We start from the raw sequence: 10,197 nt of genomic DNA, 5'->3' as shown, positions 1-10,197 counted from the left end.
AGGCACCCAGAGAAAATTTGCTAGTCTCTCAGAATCAAGGGAAACTCCCACTTTCCAGGCCCCCCAACCCCCAACTCAGAGTGGGAACCTACCCTGCCCCGGGCCTCTCTGCTTGAACAGATTGGCTCTTTTGGGTCTCCAGGAGGAGTTCTGATAGGAAGGGGGTTAGGAGGGATTGGGGGAGGAGGTTCTAGCCCCAGCCTCCCAGCCCTGGGCCCTAGTCCCACCTCTCTGAAAGTGTTAGATTCAATGCCCTGAGCCGAGTTCCTCCTTCTCCAGAGACCCAGGAACTCTCCTGGCAGCAAGTCTCCTTTTCCCCTGCCTCTCCAGCGAATATGAAGTTTGCATTTTCAGGCTTTGGTCTACCCAACAATTTTAGCTGCTAGATACCACCATAATCCCATTTTAAAGATAAGGAAAGTGAGGCAAAGAAGGTTACACAGCCAGAAGCCAAGTTAAACTCAGATCTGCCTCATTCCAGAGTGAATCCCTTAGCTACACACTGTTCCTTCCCCAGTTCAGGAAACTCAGCTCTGAGCCACTTGAATGGAGAAGGCAAGGGTGGAGGGTGGGGGCTGGCAAGTTCTAGCTCCTCTGGGCTAAGAAACAGGGTCTCTGGGGTGATTCCTGACTCGAGAAGAAACAGAAACCTCTCTGAAGAATGGCCAGCAGGTACAGGTCCCTCCCCCTGCCTCCACAAGGGCCTCCTGGTCTAGTTCCCTAGAGGAGCCTGGTGTGGAGGAAGGGCACCCTGCCCCCTACCACTGCCTGTCTTGCAGCAGAGCCTCAAGAGTCAGATCCCAAGTCACAGTGCCGTCTCCCTTGCTTCAGCCCACAGAGCCCACAGCCAGGGCACGTGACCTGAGCAGTGCTCACACGGCCTCATGCTCCGTCCAATGCCCAACGGCTGCCGTCCTGACAGTCTTGATCTTGAACGAGGAGCCCCACACTTGCGTTTTGCACTGGGCCCTGCAAATGATGTGGCAGGTCCTGCCCACAACATCAAGAACGCTCAGAGCTGACAGGGTGCCACCTCCTCACTGTACAAGTGAGGAAACCAAGGCCAGGGAGGGGAAGTGTCTTGGCTGAGGTTGGAGCCAGGCAGCACTTCAGGTGGGGTGGTGGTAGGAAGGGGTCAGAGGTTCAGGACCAGGCTGCAGGGGCCATGCCATTTCATCGCTCCAGCGTGGGAGCTCCCCAACTCCTTTCTCTCCGAGCCCCAGGGCCCAGCCTGGGGACCCCCACGACAATGATGCTGAGTTCAGCCCTGACCCTCCAGTGGGGACTCCTCCCCCACAGCCCCTGGACCGCATCAAATAGTAGCCCCTTTCTGGCCAGCTTTCAGCCCAGGATAGAGATCTAGATGTGGGGATGGAGGTGGGAGGGGAGATGGAGATGTCGCTCCCCACACCTACCCCATGCTCACCCCAGGGGCTCTGTGTCTTCGGCATCCTGAGGGAGCATGGATACCTCACTGAGGGAGGGCCTCCTGGAGCCAGGAGAGAAGCCACTCCTGGCTTTGCCAGTGACCCAGCTGGTCCAGGTTCCCCCAACACCTGTCCCTTCTGGCTTCAGGGACAGCCCCAGAAGAGCACAGCCCTGGGGAACATCAGCTTCCCGGCTCTCCTTCTTAGCCCCACCTGCCCTGCCCTTCGTTACCCTCTTTTCACAATCACAAGCAAGGCAAATCGGCTTATAATTATTAAGTGCCTACTGTATGTAAGGCACTAAGGGTATCTCCAAGCCTCTACTCCCCCAGCATCCCCCACCTCTTCTCATCCCCACGGTCTCCCAGCCTTCTTGCCGCCCACCCAACCCATCCCTCCTAACCCCTTACCCAGTGCCTCCTAGATTTCCTCCTTCCGTCTGACTAGTGCTGGAAGACTGAGCTGAGTAGTGAACACAATGGCCCGACCCCCTCTGTCTGCCCCCTCCTCAGGGCAGAGCCAGCGCCAGACAATGGCCTGCCCCCTCCTTTCTGAACTGTCAGCTCTCCCGCTCCCTTACCTGGAGCTTGGAGATGCTGCCGCGTTTCCCTCCCCCTGGAATGCCAGGCTTCCTGCCTCCCAGTGCCTTCGTCCCTGCCACACCCCCGCCCCCCATCCCCAACCCCATCCCGCCTCACTGGTCCTCAGTCACCATGGCAACCGCATCTCTAAGTGGGAGGGACTAGAATCTCCCCATATTCTTCCTCCTCCTACCCGTGTCCCCCTGCGCCCCACCTTCTGCGGCTCCTGGATCCACATGTGTGGAGGAGGCAGGGCTCTGGATGCGGGGGAAGGCAGGAGGGGGCACACTAGCCCCTGGAGGTCCTCGCTCAGCTCCCTTACCCACTGTCAGGCAGGCACCACAGCGCCAATGTCCCCCAGCTGGGTTCAGGGGATCAGTTGGGGCCAGATCTCCTTTGTGGTCAGTTTCTCTGTGTTTTCCCCATTCTCTCGGGAACTGCATATATGCAAGGGGGTCACACCTGGATGCTGGCCAGCCTGACCCCAGGCAAACTGAGTTTGCCGATGAGGATGCAAATGAACACACAAATATCTATGCAAATAAGCCAAGAGACAGGGTCTCTGTCAAGAAGCCTAAGAAGCCCTCTCCTATTAATATTATCCTGGTGTGCATGGCAAGCGCTCCACTGCCAGGTTCCAGTTTTGCCATTTCTTCCTAAGCCACTTTACCAAGAAGATGCCAAAAGCCTTCTCTGGCTAACCCCCTGAGACCTACCACGAGAAGTTTTCTACTATAAGAGGAGAGATGGAGGGAAGACTTCAGAAAGAGCTTTCCAGAGGTCCATATGAGATAGGGATAAAAAGAGACAAGCCCGAGCTGGATTCGTTCCCATCTGGGAGGCAAGCAGGGATCGGCGTGGATGCTGTGGGAGCTGTGCCTGGCGTCCTCTGTCAGCCCTGATCCTGAGCTGCTATTCACCAGAGCTCCCTCCTGTCCCCACTGGGCCTCAACTTCTTCATTGGTAAAATGAGGAGATGAAAAAGCCCCTTTCAGGGGACTTCCCTGGCAGTCCACTGGTTAAGACTGTGCTTCCACTGCAGGGGGTGTGGATTCCATCGCTAGCTGGGGAGCTAAGATTCCACAGGCCGAGGGACCAAAAAAAAGGAAGAAAAACAAAAAAAGAAAAACAAAAAGCCCCTTCCAGCTTGACCTCTCTGGGAAGATTGTGAAAAAAAGGCACCATGGGCTGGAGAGCAAGAGCCCTGGATCCCAGGCCTGGATACCTATAACATGCTGTGTGATCTTAGACAGGGCACTTGCCCTCTCTGATTCACATAGGCAAAATGATGGCTTTCCAGCTTACCTGGGAGCAGCTCGGCTCATCTCTAGACTCAGTATTTTTAGGAAGAAGGAAGTGAGCGTGCTGGTGTCTGCCCCCGGCAGAGTTTCACAGGCCAAACCTGGTTCCCCTTTAGATTAGGTCTGGGTTGGGGTGATGGGTGAGCATTTCTGTCCAGGGCAGGGCAAGAAGGGCATGGGGTGAAAGCAGAAGTGGACTGAGCAGAGCTGCCACCACATCCCCCATCACTTCCGAACACACCATCCTCTGTGTCCTCAGCCCCAAGGTCTTCGGAACTTAGAGGGTGCCTACAGCCTCTTCTCCCCCAGGACTGGGACACAGCAGGAGGAGAAGAAATGATTTGGAATCAAGGTGTCAGGGACTAGAGGAAACTGAGCTAGGGCTGTAACAGGAAGGTTGGACAGCAGAAAGACTTTACACCTGGGGGTGTTCTTGGGTCCCTGCCCCCATCTCTTTCCCTTTTAGGGGAGTTGGTCACAGTCTCTGTGGCAGAACTGGAAGGGACTACATTTCCATTTCTGAAAAGGGAGTAAAGTAGGGGGCGTCTACAGCTCCCCCCCGCCCCCGCCCCCTCCACCCCTCAGCTCCACTTCATTCCAGGTTACCCAGCTGGGCTTCAGGGTACCTCTCCCAGCTTCCATGTACGGAAATAAAAATTTCCAGGCAAGGGCTAAGCTGTCTGAAGCTGAGTTGTCTTGATGAGGGAGCAGGAACTTAGTCTCCGGTGGTTGCCGTGGCTGTGGTTAGAAATTTGCTGGGGTGAGCTGGACTCCCAAACCCCCTGTGTCTAGTTCTCTGGGGTAGAGAAAGAAGGAGAACCTTCCTGCAGCCTCATCTCCATTTCTCCTGCTGGGGCACACACAATTCCATTTACTCTGGTTTGCTTAGCCTCAGTTTCCCCATGTGTGGGAAGACAGGGCATCAGGGCCCTATGTCTTTAACTGCAGGAAGAGTAGGAAGTAGCTGGATGGAGGTGAGCAAATGAGAATCCCAGGAAAATAAGATGGGGGAGTGAAGGGTGAGGAAACCCAGGCATCTTGCCCCCTGGGCTCTGTTCCTCAAGATCCCTGGGGCTACCCTTCCCCTAGTCTGAGGCTGAAGGACCACCCAGAAGGCCCTCCTACATTATCCACTGAGGTTGGTAAACAGATATTCCATGTCCATGGAAACTGCCATCCCGTGCCCCCCATCCCACCCCAGGGACCACGTTCCCCCTTCCCCACCACTTTCAAGCCTTACCCCCAGCCCAGCAGTGGAGACCCTAACCCAGGCGTCCAAGATTTCCAGCAGAGTCTGTACCAGGCAGGGGGTGGAGCAGAGGCGGGCAGGGCAGGGGGAGGGGGTGGGGGCCCTGCCAGCCCCCTCCGGTGCCCCAGTTCCCAGGCAGCTCTTAAAGGGACCAAGGAGAATTAGCTAGGGGCAGCTTAAGGGGGTAGATGTAGAGGAAAGTGGGTGGTGGGGAGAGGATTAGGTTTGCCAGAGATAGGAGGGCCTGAGTGGGGGACCTGACGCATCTTCTGTTACCCTGGAAACCCGCAGACTCCTCAGTCTAGCCCTCCCCTCATCCCATATGACCCCCATTTTGGCCACCCAGCTATGACTACCACCTCCTCGAATCCTGGCCCCTATTCCCCTTGGGCCCTTGCCCACTTCCTCCCCCCTTCCCATATTCGTGCCACCTCAGTCTCCGGTGAGAGCTGCCAGCTGGCACCGACTGGTACTAAGCACAGAGAATCAGCCCGAGGATTGTAAGGGCCTGAGGCCTGGCCCCAGAGGGGGAGGGGAGGCCAGCACCTCGGAGTCAACCTAGGGTGGAGGTGGGGCAGGAGGCACCTTCCCCTCTCTGTGGCCTTCTAAGTCTTGTTTCCTCCGCCCATCTGGGTAGGGGGCACTGAGGCGCTGGGGAGGCTAAGAGACAAAGGGTCCTGGCTCAGCCCCTCCCTCTCCTACTCCCGGATCGGCTGTCAGAGTGGTGACATAGAAAAGGAAAACGGCTTAACCAGTTACTTCTGGCCCTGGAGTGGCAGGAGAGATACACACATATAAGGCGAGGGGAAAGAAGTGGAAACTGAAAGACAGCAGTGAGCCAGCAGAAAACCTCAGTTCTCATATTACTGCTCTGCTCAAAAATTCCCCCTGGCTCCCCAGTGCCTGTGGAATTAATTTCAAACCCCTTGACTGGTGTTCTAGGCCTCCTTTCACCCCTTCAGCCTGGGAAGGCTCTGCTCAGTCCACTTGGACCCTGCCTTTCCTCAAGTTTCAGTGTAGACTCTATCCCCTACCTGGGACGGTATTTCTTCTCATTTCTACCTGATAGAAATCTTCCCACCCTTCCATGTGCTCCCCTCCAAAAGACACCTTCCTCTGTAAAGCCCTCCTGGGTCCTCCCACAGTATTCTGAGTTGCCACAGTGTTTTCTGGGAATCAGGAGTTCTGGGCTCCATCAGCAGCGAGCTGGGTGACTTAGGCAAACCTCTCTTCTCTCTGGGTCTCAGGTGCCTCACTTAAAACGGGAATTCTAATAGTCTGCCCCCTAGTGGTGAACGTGCAAATTGGTTCCGTCGTTTTGGAAGCAATATGGCTAAAGATCTCAGGTTCTGCAAAAGTGCTCATATTGTCTATTTCTTTCTCTCTCTCTTTTTTAATATTTATTTATCATTTACTTACTTATTTATTTATTTATATTTATTTATTTATTTATTTATTTTTGGCTGCGTTGGGTCTTGGTTGATGCAGGCGGGCTCTCTCTAGTTGTGGCGAGTGAGGGCTACTCTTCCTCAGTAGCTGTGGCATGTCGGCTCTACAGTGCAAGCTCAGTAGTTGTGGCGCACGGGCTTAGCTGCTCCAAGGCATGTGGGATCTTCCCGGACCAGGGATCGAACCCGTGTCCCCTGCATTGGCAGCGGATTCTTAACCTCTGTGCCACCAGCGAAGTCCCGAGTCTGTTTCTGAGCCTATGCATTGATGAATACTTATAAAGCACCTACTATACTCTCAGACACTGCACTCGGTATCAGGGATTCAAACAGACAAAAACATCTGCCCTCAGGTATATGTGTTTCAGTATGGAAGACAGAAAATGAACAAATACACAAATGAAGTATGTCCAGAGACAAGTGCCCTGGAGAAAAATAAACCAGAGAGGGTGGCTCAGAAGTGATAGGACACGGATGAGGAGGAGGATGCTATTTTATCAAATTTGGTCAGGGAAGGCTTTACTAGATGGTGACATTTGAATAGAGATCTGAAGAAAGTGAAGAAACAAGCAAGCAGCTATTTATTTGGTGGGAAAATTGGTCCAGGCAGAGGGAACCACTAGTGCAAATGTCCTGAGGCAGGCGTGTGCTTGGTGTGTTCTAGGAATTATGTGGGCAGTCACTGCAGCTTGAGTGGAGTCAGCACGAGGGAGTGAGGTGAGAGATGAGCTGGAGGGGTCGTCATGCCTGGCTTTGCATGCCGTTTCGAGGACTTTGGCTTTTACACTGAGTGCTTTGGGAAAGCTCTGGAGGGTTTTGAGCAGAGGAATGACCCAACTATTAAAGGGCCACTCCACTACTGTGTAGAGAATAGAGTGTATAAACAAGGGTAGGAGATCAGTTAGGAAACTAATGCCATCATCCAGACAAGAGATGGTGGTGGTGGTGGTGGTGGTGGTGAGAACTAACTGGATTCCAGATATATCTTAAAGATGGAGTTAGCAGGATTTACTATTGGACTGGACGTGGGGTATGAAAGGACAAGAGGAGTTAAAGATGAACTCCAGGGTTTTTGGCCTGAGCAACCGGAAAGAAGCATGGTCATAGGCTGAGGTGGAGCAGATTATAGGCAGAGCAGATTAGAGTGGAGTGGAGCAGAAGAAATCAGCATGTCAGTTTTGGACATGTTAACTTTGAGATGCCATTAAACTGTCAAGTGGGTATCCAGCTCTGGGGTTCAGGGCGAAGGAATGAGCTAAAGGTATAAACTTGAGAGTCACCAGTATATGAATGGCATTTAAAGCCATGCACCTGGAGGAAATCTCTCAGGGCCGAAGTGTAGACAGAGGAGAGAAGAATTGAGCCCTGGGTTACTCCATCTGTCAGAGGTCAGGGAGAAGAGGAAGATTTAGCAATGTCGGCTGAGCAGTGACAAACAAGGTCAAGGAAGATGCAGACTGAGAAGTGGCCGCTGGCTTAGCAACGTGCAGGTCATGAGCACCTTGCAAGAGCAGTCTTTTTGGAATGAAGGAGGAAGCAAGTCAGCAGCTGAGAGTGAGAAGCAGAAGTCTGAAGAGAGAGGAGAGGTGTGAAATAGTCATCTGGGGAAAGGAGATGACTGGTCTAGGGACAGGAGTAGTAGGGCAGGGAGTCCCAGGGGTGTGTGGTCATGAATTTGAAGACCAGTCAGCAGGGGAATCATCAGGATTCCATCCTAAGGAAGTACCTGAAATATTTAAAGACAAGACATTCACTGCAGCATTATTTACAATCATAAAATTGAGAATTAATCTACATGTCCAGAGGGGGTGATTAAATGAAGTGTTGTATATTCATTCATCCATTAAAAATGGCTGCAAAACATAAAACATTTACAAAACATATGTCTTAATAGCTGTAGATAGATAACATTGAGGGGAAAAACTTTCTCCCTTATCTTAAGAAACCAATATGAAGAAGATAATCTTGCCAATAAAAAGAGGAGCAAAAGGGGTAGAAATGTTATTCACATCAGAACAAATGCAAATAAGCAATACACATGGATGGAAAACCATTCTCAACTTCCTTTCAAAGCAATGCAGTTTGAAACACTAATGAACCATCATTGTTTTCCTAACAAGATGGCAAAGATTAAAACTGACAAAAATCCTGGTGTTGGGAAGAGTGTGGGGAAAAGTGGGCTCTGCAGCAGGTGAGAATGGTGAGGACCCCGTTTCTCTGGATGACAACTTGGCAATAGTATCAATGGCATTTATAATATGTATACCTTTGACTCAGCTAGTCCCCTTCTTGGAATTTATTTCATGGAAATGCCCAGAGATGTGTGAAAAGATGTCTGTTCCAGAACACGTTTTGCAAGAGCCAGGAGAAAATTGCAAATGTATGTATATATTTGAAAATTGAAAAAAAAAAATGCTCGAAGGCCTCCCCTATAGTGTTCACAATGGTTATCCCTGAGTAGTGGAAGCACAGATGTTGATTTTTTTCTTTTCCTTGCTCTGTGCTCTCTGTCATGGCCAAGTATTACTTACATGATAGGAAAAGAGTTACTGTTCTTTTAAAATAACCTTTACAAACTTCGAAATAACATTGGAAAGTGCTCATGCATGTTAACCGAGGAAAAGCAGAATCAAAGTTTAAACCACCGTTAGATCCTAACTATGTGAAGTATCCATAAATATATGTTCAGGAAAAAAATTCTGGAAGGAAATCCATCGGGGGTTGCCTCTGGGTGATTGAAAAGGGATGACCTTTTTTCTTCTTTGTAATTAGCTGTGTTTTCCGTTTTCCCACAGAGTATGCGTTACATATCATTAACAACAAAATTTTTAAGTCATGTGTGGTCCGCTGAGTGTCACGTGAAGTAACCACGTGTGTGACGCACCCGCTGGGCGGAGTCGGAGCTACCAATCCCACTGCATGGTCAGCTTGCTGCAGGTTCTGCGGACTTGCCTTCTCCCTGTGCCCTCCCCAGGAGCCGGGACCTTGCCTGATGGTCCCGGTGCTTCCCACCCCACAGCGTGGCCTCTGTGCTCAGAGCCCTCGCGATCCACCAGGGTCCGGCTGGGCTGCGGGGGAGCCCACGCCGTGGGTGGGGCTCTGGCGCCCCCATGTGTCCAGCCTGGGGACTCCATGTGGACGCGCTCGTTTAGAAGAGACAGGACCCCGCAGACGCGCAAGACCCCCTACCCACTGGAACCCCTGAGGCCTTCGCCTGGGACTGAGAGGGAAAAGGGTTTCCTTCTTCGAAGCTGCCCACCTCAGGGAGGGACCGTTTCGTCAAGCCCACGCCCATCCGCTCAGCATCCTTTTCCCAGAGGCACCTGGTTTCAGCCCATGGGGAACCAGAACTTTCCAGCAGGACTTAAGAGGTTTTTCTCCTCTCATTTTGCTTTCTCCAGCCTGTTTTCCCACAATCCCAGACATGCTCTTTTTCTCACTGACTTTTGACTGCAGGCTCAACTCCTCTGCCCCAGGGAATATAAACATATTTTATCATCACTGTTTTTTTTTTTCCCCCAGAGGGGGAGCATAGTGTCATGGAAGCAGGGGTCTGAAGTCAGGACCCTGGGTTCTCTGCCATCTACTAGCTGTGTGGTCTTGTCGAGTTAACGCTGAGTCCCCATTTCCAGGGGCAAAGGGGACAATAACCACCTCTCAAGACAGTATAAAGGTCAAATGAAATAGCACAGAGATGCTTTGGCATCTGTAAAGGGCCAGAGAAAGTTGGTTCCCGTACCTCATTTTCCCTGTTTGGGACCCTTTCCCTCAGTCTGGGCTCCTCATTCCCCCAGGTTCGAAGCCTCCCTCTCTGAAGCTCCTGCTCTACCTGACACATCCCTTTATCCACAGCAGTCCACGCTTTCTGGCTCCCAATGGAGTGTAAGGTCCCTGAGGGCACTGAACACACTGTCTAGTCCATTTCCCTGTGCCTGAGCTGAGCACGGTGTGGCGCCGAGAGACATTAACTGCTTGTTGCAAAGTCAGTCCTGCCCCTTTCCTGCTGGTCTCACTGGCTTCTACTCCCTCCTCCCCATCTGTCCTTGCCCGAGGTCCAGAGATGTCACCACCTTCAGACTGGGCTCATAGCATCGTATGTCTCAGTATTCACACTGAGCTTAGGGTCTAGCACGAAGAAGGTGCTCACTAAGTACTGGCTGGTTGAAGAAAGTTAGGAAGGAAATGCTCTCC

The sequence above is a fragment of the Hippopotamus amphibius genome, chromosome 1, assembly GCF_030028045.1.
Source record: "Hippopotamus amphibius kiboko isolate mHipAmp2 chromosome 1, mHipAmp2.hap2, whole genome shotgun sequence".
In the NCBI taxonomy this organism is placed as follows: Eukaryota; Metazoa; Chordata; class Mammalia; order Artiodactyla; family Hippopotamidae; genus Hippopotamus; species Hippopotamus amphibius.
The sequence above is the reverse complement of the archived record's forward strand: the minus strand, read 5'-3'. Positions refer to the sequence as shown.